Source organism: Corvus moneduloides, chromosome 1, assembly GCF_009650955.1.
Source record: "Corvus moneduloides isolate bCorMon1 chromosome 1, bCorMon1.pri, whole genome shotgun sequence".
Lineage (NCBI taxonomy): Eukaryota > Metazoa > Chordata > Aves > Passeriformes > Corvidae > Corvus > Corvus moneduloides.
In genome coordinates this window covers 74,556,253-74,562,252 of record NC_045476.1, presented here as the reverse complement: position 1 = coordinate 74,562,252, position 6,000 = coordinate 74,556,253, and the positions used below count along the sequence as shown (strand labels likewise).

The 6,000-nt window shown below is 47.0% G+C and overlaps 1 long non-coding RNA gene across 8 annotated transcripts in view; it reads right to left on the bottom strand.

Moving 5' to 3' along the window:
- Positions 1-645: 645 nt before the first annotated feature.
- The window catches only part of LOC116447209, a 41,339-nt gene continuing 35,984 nt past the window's right edge, over positions 646-6,000 (bottom strand). For 7 of the 8 annotated variants that reach the window (XR_004241517.1, XR_004241523.1, XR_004241520.1 and 4 more), the window contains 2 exons: positions 5,411-5,645; positions 646-1,120 (listed from right to left, as the gene is read on the bottom strand). This is a non-coding gene — a long non-coding RNA (uncharacterized LOC116447209). The remainder of the gene's footprint in view (positions 1,121-5,410; positions 5,646-6,000) is intronic. The other variant, XR_004241522.1, reaches the window with a different exon arrangement.

Here is a 6,000-nt window from a genome sequence, read left to right as displayed (position 1 = left end):
TTTTATTTCTCATAATCATACTCTGATTTGATTGATAATAAATTAAACTAATTCTCTCGAGTCTGTTTTGCCCATGACTGTAATTGGTGAGTGATCTCTACCTGATCTTATCTCAATCAAGGAGCCTTTTCTCTGTCCCATCCAGCTGAGGTGAGTGATAGAGCAGGTTTGGTGGGGACCTGGCATCCAGCCAGGGTCAAAGACAGGAAAACCAGGCAGGGAGGAGGCCAGCAGGAAGGATTTGCATGTTTTGATGCCTCAGAGGGGCTCCATCCCAATGCTGAAAGACTCTAGTGCTGGTGCACCCAGCTCACTCAGGCTCAATGCCAGCCAACTCAACCAGGGCTCAGTTTGATCTCAGAAAAGTACTGCTTGTGCAGTGGTAGTGCTCAGCAAGCACAGGTCATCATTCTGCTCTCGTGGCTAAACCACTATCCCAGCAGTGCAGCATTGGCTACCTGCACAGAAACAGAAGCACCTCTTCCTAAGGGCCAGACACTGCCACAACTCTGCTCCTGGCCAGGTAACACCAGGCTCATTGACCCTCCAACCATACAGTGCAAAGTGCCAAGCTGTTGGTACCCCGTGAGGCAAACCCTCTGGTGCTCCTTGCCTCTGTGACAGGAAAAAGGCAGCAGCAAAACCTTCAAAATCAACACCACTTTTATGGAGCAGACCTTGCAACTTGATCCATGCTTTTGTGTGCGTGCACATCTGTGTGTGTACAAAAGGCAGTTCAGTGCATTAATTTATATTTCACACACGCAATTCCCAAAAAATCTCCTGCTCTCTACAAAAGTATGTATTGTCTTTTACATGGAAATAACCACAGATTGTATACTCACACGGTTAAACAGGTCACACCATTACCTGTCAGTGGTATCTACACAAAAGCAGAGCTGGCATTAAGCCTAAAACTAGTCTGTTATGAAACTGCTGACAGTACATGACCCATGGGAGATGGGCCATCAGTGTCTGTCCTTCTCCTGCACAGCATTATGGTGATGACAAAGGAAAGGAACAATCGTCACTTTGGCTTCCACTGCAGGAACTGGTGGATGTTCCTTACCCATCCCTTCTGTTCTTCAAGGAGGGTACCCAGATCCCTGGTGTCTTCTGTCTAGAAAGCGGCAAGTAGGAAGAAAAAAAGGAGAATTAGCAGATCAATATCGTATGCCCGAGGGGGATATATAGAAAGTGAGGAGGGTACATGGCTGGAAAAAAAGGATAGATCTTCCACAGCTCTCAGCAATGCTCCCCTGAAACACTTGTGACCACATTCTCCAAAGATATCAATAATCAATGAACATGCACTTTTATATTTTGAAAAAACTATTTTGATGTGAAACCAATGATGTGTTTCATAACTGGTCTTAAGTCCATGGAGGACACTATTATTTAAGGCATTTCACTGGCCAAAGCACTTTCTCAGCCTCACCATTCATCCTTGACTTTCTTTTTAATTTTGAAATGATCCTGTACTCAATTCTGCTGGCTTGATATCTCCAGTCTCCTCAGTATGTCATTCCCACTTCTAGTTCCTCAGCATCTTCTCCTCTGAAGAGTTACTTATGCACAAGAAAAGTTGTTCTCATTTCATGTTCCAAAAAAAATGTGCATGTATCTGTTGCCATGGCAGTGGTGTGGGTTCCAACCAACCATTTTAGCCACACTAACTTTAAAATGGTAACCAAGTTTGAAACTCTTTGGTTTCCTCCCAGGAAACACAAAACCAGAGCAGTCAGCCCAATAATGAGTACTGGAACACATTTGCCCTTGTGGGCTTGAGGGTGACCACCAGGCAGCCATGACTGGTCCCCTCCACGGGCTGCAGGGATGACCCAGTTTCTCCTCAGAGCTGTCATGGCAACCTCCACGGTTGTGTTTGCCATTTTGCATGGAGAAATCTTCATTTTCTGGCTATGGCAAAGCAAGAACTCAACACCGGTGGCAGTGCAAGTTGCAAGTGGGAGAGCAGCTCAGCCCTTCACCCCAGGTTCTGGTCCTGATCAAAGCCCATATCATGTGGTAGCAAAGTAAGTTGGACACAGAAGGAAAAGCAACCTGTCTCTTACACTTTTCCATTCTGGTGCTGGTCTATTCCTCACCAGGAAGCACATTCAGGCTGGCTTGATAAAGAAATGAGGCACATGGAGCCATTTCATGTGTGCACACCATGAGGCAGAGCCTGCCCCTCTTCATTTCCAGTGCTCCCTGAACTGAAGGTCATTGCCCACACAGACTGGACTCAGCAGAGGTGTGGTACTCTCAGATCCACAAAATCCATGGGAAGAGTCCAAACAGGGGAGAGCAATCATGGATTCACACAGAGGAAGGCAACAGTGGGAACTCAGTCTGTACTGAGGAGTCTGCACGAGCATGGCACGGGTTGAGGGGCACCTGCCTGGGCTGCTCCCAGGAGCTCTGGTTGTGCATTTACCCATTCCCAGCCACTCGATACTCTGAGAGGGAGCTGCCCACAGCAACAAAGAAATGCCAGCACTTTACACTAAAAACCTTGCCAGTGAAAGGGGAGAGAAAAATGTTCTGAACCATGAGGCAGACACCCAAAAATCCCTCCTATGTGGTGGGGAGAAGGTAAAAGAAGAAAAAGTCAAGAAAAAAAGAAAGAAAAAAAAGAAAGAGGGAAATGCCTGGGAGGTTTGATTCATAATGGGAAATGAGCTGTAAGATAATGTGCTTGGACTGGCCAAGCTGAGGCGGGTGCAAGAAAAGTGGGTGACAGCCAGCAAGCACCAGAAAGAGCCCAGGCAGTGGAGAGGGAAAAGCACAGCCTGCTCAGAGGGAGTGAGATGCACAGAAAGTGCATGCTAAGTAGGAGTGCCAGGATAACATTTGAAAAGGGGAAAATTTAGGCTGAGTGTCAGGAAAAGCTTCCTGACAGTGAGATGCATGCACTGGAGCCATCCCGCGGGAGAAGCCCTGGAAGCCTCATCACTTGGCTTGCAAGGGCTGAGCTGGAGGAAAGCTGCAAGTCCTGGAAAGGCCTTGCAGAAATCCAGAGCTTGCAGAAAGTCAAGAGCAAGGCTTGCATTAATTACAGGAGGCCTGGCTCAGAGATGAACTCCACAGCCAGGAAGATTGTCCAGGAAGAGGGAAACTCCCAGTAGGTGACTGGGAGGCAGCGGGTCCCAGGCACAAGCATTGCTCTCCCCATGGGAGCCTAGAAACAAATGGATGAGCACGATAGGGAAACAGATAGGGAAATAAAAAAATCCCTTCTCCTTTAAGGCAACATTATCTCTCAGCAAAGAGTTGCTCTGCTCTGGCCAAGGCACAGTCAGTCAGGGCTCAGGCTTCTGTTAGTCTGGGCCCCTGGGAAGCCCAGCTGCCAAAAAAAGAGGGAAATTTTGCTTTAGTCAGGGGGTAGGGCATGGGTGTATTGGGAGGGAAAGGAGAGAGCGAGTGAGGGAGCTTGCACAGCAGAGCGAGGGAGAGAAGGGGGACATATGTATGCACTGTCTCTGGATGTATAGCAAGGCAAGAAGCACAGCAGGATGGCTTGGAAGTGGGGGAAGGAGGTAATGGCTGCAGGCAGAAGCCAAGGCAGGAAACTCCAGGAATGATGCTGTTTCTCTCCTATCAAGAAGAAGCCTTGTCTGAAGAAACTTGTGTTTAAAACAGTCAGGGCACGGACTCCATCCCCAGAGCTCCCTGAGCCACCAGCCTTCCCCATCACAGGAGGAGGAGGAGGCAATTTCCCCTGTGGGGAGGCAAACAGAGTAACTTCTCCTGCAGGGGACCATCCCTGGGCACACTGCTCGGCCAGCTGTGCCCAGCCTGGCTGGGTGGAGCCTCTCCATTGTGGCCCACGAAGAGCTACAGCATGCAGCTCCAGAGCTGTGAGCCAAGCTCAGAGGCAGCCTGGTGTGAGCTGAGCATCATCCCACCAATTCCAGTGGCCTTACTGGGAGCTGACATCACAATGTCACTTCCACAGCCTGAAACTGAATTTGAAACTTTGATCCCTTGTGAGCTCCTTCTACCCCCAAGGAAAGCATCTCTGTGCCAAATGTAGCCACACATTCGTGCAGGAGATAGTCAGGCACGGGCAGTTAAAGCAATAACTGGGCTGTGGCACAGCTGCCCTGGGAGTGCCATCCCTCTCCCATCCCAGCTTTTACTGCTGTGTTCCTTTATTCGGATACACCGCCCTCTCCATTTAAACAGCAAACCCAGCAGGGCAGGAAATGACAGCCCATGCTCTTGCCGAGCCAACAGAAACGGAGCTAAAGTGGAAAGCCTATTTTAAGAGTGAAGTACAATATAAAGAGGTTGCATTTATTTCCAGACCAGACGTTACAAACCCAGGGAATTCAGAGTTAAAGTTATGCTTAAAATAAATTCAAACTTGTTGAAGTGTGGCAGTGTGCTACCAAGGCATACAAATAGCCTTAATTTTGCCCTGCGGTGACACACAGCCGTATGACTGTGATTAAAATGCTTTAGTACTTGTGCTCCTGAACTAGATTACCCTGATAAATACAATTTTTTTCCATATTCGCTTGCTTTTCTCCTCCCCCAACAACCCTGTGCCCCAGATATTGCCACTAGCACAGATTTCACTGCCTACTAGGAAAAAAAAAAAGATATATATCACAGGTCCTTCACATCTGTAATGGGAGCCCCGGGCTAAGTGTTGTCTTGGAAATACCCTCCCTCCTACCATCAGATCCGCAGCCACCCCTGCCCAAGGCTCTGGAGAGTACAACTGAAGTGTGCACCAAGTGATCATTTAGCCCTGCTGAGGAGAAGGGAAGAGCTTTCCTCACACCTTTGATACCACTGTAATCTACACTCATGTATTTATTTTACAAGCCCATTAAAACCTTGGGTTTAAAGTGTAGAGAAAATAAAAGAGAGAGAGAGAGAGAGAAAGAAACATCATCTGAATAAACAATTATAGTTTTTTGTCAAGGATTCAGGAGCTAATCGAGTCCAGATCTGTTCCACATTCACATTTACATGTGAAATTGTACTTACTGAGCTAGAAAAAGTCAGATTAACATCAGGAGTCAGCTCTGCCCTTCAGCTACGTAGTGCAAACTCTGGAGTGAATGAGGGCTCCCAGGGTGTAACAGAAGGCAAAGTTTGGCCCCAAATACTTGAGGGCCAGTTGGCTGAGATGCACATGAAAGTGGCTGCTCTGCACTTCAGCCCAGTTCGAAATTATTCTCCAGAAGCTGTATTTACTTAAGAGAGTGGGTGGCCCGAATTGTCACGATGTGTTCAAATATTTGGCACTAAATCACAGCTGTCCACTTATTTGCACTTTTGCTGCTGGGCAGCAGGAACACCCCTGGAATCAGTCAGCATCAGATGCATTAATGAACTAACAGATATATTATGGTTTACAGTTTGGACTTCTTTTGTTCACATAAATACACACCTCCTCTCTGCTTGTTTCCCAGAACAGCGTATCTTCTCGAATATGTTGACTTTCAAAGCTTTATTTTATTTGGCCTTTATTAATGAGCTTGCAGAGTTTTCTGTTACACGTGGAAAAGCACCTTGCCCCTAGCAGCCTTTCTGAGCATTACACACAATCCTGGAGACGCTCAGGAGTGTGAGGGGAAATGGTCCAGCCTCCGAGAAGTTCCTCTTCACAAGCCAAAAGCCATCCTCTGCATGCAAAGATCCCAAGTAAATATGGAACCAATAACAACCATGAGCAAAGACCTTTACATAAGGAAAATATTTACAAAGTCCGTGTTACAAGTCACATTGTCCGGAGGGAAATGCTTGCACCTTTGCTCTGCAGAAAGCAAGTAATTTGTTGCACCAAAGGAAAGAAAATGTTTTAATCTGGGTTAGCACTCCCAAAATTGATTCATCCCACTTCTCCACTGCCAGAAACCTTTTATAAATCACAGCTATAGCATAGGTCATGATTTAATAACTTGCCAAGAAAATTTATCCTGTGCGAGAGGGCTTCATGACCGGTGTCAATTCTTTGCAACTTGTATGCCTAATGGATGT